The following is a 2,197-nucleotide window of genomic DNA, read 5'->3' as shown; positions in this document are numbered from 1 at the left end:
AACGGATGGCACTGTGATAGACTACATCCAATTTGCTGAGTAGAGTGTTGGAGGCTATTTTGTAAATGACATCGCCGAAGTCAAGGATCGGTAGGATAGTCAGTTTTGCGAGGGCATGTTTGGCAGCATGAGTGAAGGAGGCTTTGTTGTGAAATAGGAAGCCGATTCTAGATTTAACTTTGGATTGGAGATTCTTTATGTGAGTCTGGAAGGAGAGTTTACAGTCTAACCAGACACCTAGGTATTTGTAGTTGTCCACATACTCTTGGTAAGACCCGTCGAGAGTAGTGATTCTAGTCGGGTGGGCGGGTGCCAGCAGCGTTTGATTGAAGAGCATGCATTTAGTTTTACTAGTGTTGTATGGCATTGAAGCTCGTTTGGAGGTTTGTTAACCCAGTGTCCAATGAAGGGCCAGATGTATACAAAATGGTGTCGTCTGCGTAGAGGTGGATCTGAGAGTCACCAGCAGCAAGAGCGACATCATTGATATACACAGAGAAAAGAGTCGGCCCAAGAATTGAACCCTGTGGCACCCACATAGAGACTGTCATAGGTCCAGACAACAGGCCCTCCGATTTTACACATTGAACTCTATCTGAGAAGTAGTTGGTGAACCAGGCGAGGCAGTCATTTGAGAAACCAAGGCTATTTAGTCTGCCAATAAGAATGCGGTGGTTGACAGAGTCAAAAGCCTTGGCCAGGTCGATGAAGACGGCTGCACAGTACTGTCTATTATCGATCGCGGTTATAATATCGTTTAGGACCTTGAGCGTGGCTGAGGTGCACCCATGACCAGCTCGGAAACCGGATTGCATAGTGGAGAAGGTACGGTGGGATTCGAAATGGTCGGTGATCTGTTTGTTAACTTGGCTTTCAAATACTTTCGAAAGGCAGGGCAGGATGGATATAGGTTTGTAACAGTTTGGATCTAGAGTGTCACCCCCTTTGAAGAGGGGGATGACCGCAGCAGCTTTCCAATCTCTGGGGATCTCAGACGTTACGAAAGAGAGGTTGAACAGGCTAGTAATAGGGGTTGCGACAATTTCGGCAGCTAGTTTTATAAAGAAAGGTTCCAGATTGTCTTGCCCAGCTGATTTGTAGGGGTCCAGATTTTACAGCTCTTTCAGAACATCAGCTGTCTGAATTTGTGTGAAGGAGAAGTGGGGGGGGCATGGGCAAGTTGCAGCAGAGGGTGCAGAGCTGGTGGCCGGGGTAGAGGTAGCCAGGTGGAAAGCATGGCCAGCCGTAGCAAAATGCTTGTTGAAATTCTCGATTATTGTAGATTTATCGGTGGTGATAGTGTTTCCTAGCCTCAGTGCAGTGGGCAGCTGGGAGGAGGTGCTCTTATTCTCCATGGACTTTAGAGTGTCCCAAAACTTTTTGGAGTTAGTGCTACAGGAGGCAAATTTCTGTTTGAAAAAGCTAGCCTTTGGTTCCTAACTTCCCTGAAAAGTTGCATATCACGGGGGCTATTTGATGCTAATGCAGTACGCCACAGGATGTTTTTGTGCTGGTCAAGGGCAGTCAAGTCTGAGGAGAACCAGGGCTATATCTGTTCTTAGTTCTGTATTTTTTGAATGGGGCGTGTTTATTTAAGATTGAGAGGAAATTACTTTTAAAGAACAACCAGGCATCCTCTAATGACGGAATGAGATCGATATCCATCCAGGATACCTGGGCCAGGTCAATTAGGAAGGCCTGCTCGCTAAAGTGTTTTAGGGAGCGTTTGACAGTGATGAGGGTTGGTCGTTTGACTGCGGACCCGTTACGGACGCAGGCAATAAGGCAGTGATCGCTGAGATCCTGGTTGAAGACAGCGGAGGTGTATTTAGAGGGTAAGTTAGTCAGGATGATATCTATGAGGGTACCCATGTTTACAGATTTATGGTTGTACCTGGTAGATTCGTTGATAATTTGTGTGAGATTGAGGGGAGATCTAGTTTGGATTGTAGGATGGCCGGGGTGTTAAGCATATCCCAATTTAGGTCACCAAGCAGTATGAACTCTGAGGATAAATGGGGGGCAATCAATTCACATATGGTGTCCAGGGCACAGCTGGGGGCTGAGGGGGGTCTGTAGCAAGCGGCAACAGTGAGAGACTTATTTCTGGAAAGGTGGATTTTTAGAAGTAGAAGCTCAAACTGTTTGGGCACAGACCTGGATATTATGATAGAGCTCTGCAGGCTATCTCTACAGT

The sequence above is a fragment of the Coregonus clupeaformis genome, chromosome 21, assembly GCF_020615455.1.
Source record: "Coregonus clupeaformis isolate EN_2021a chromosome 21, ASM2061545v1, whole genome shotgun sequence".
Taxonomy (NCBI): Eukaryota; Metazoa; Chordata; class Actinopteri; order Salmoniformes; family Salmonidae; genus Coregonus; species Coregonus clupeaformis.
The sequence above is the reverse complement of the archived record's forward strand: the minus strand, read 5'-3'. Positions refer to the sequence as shown.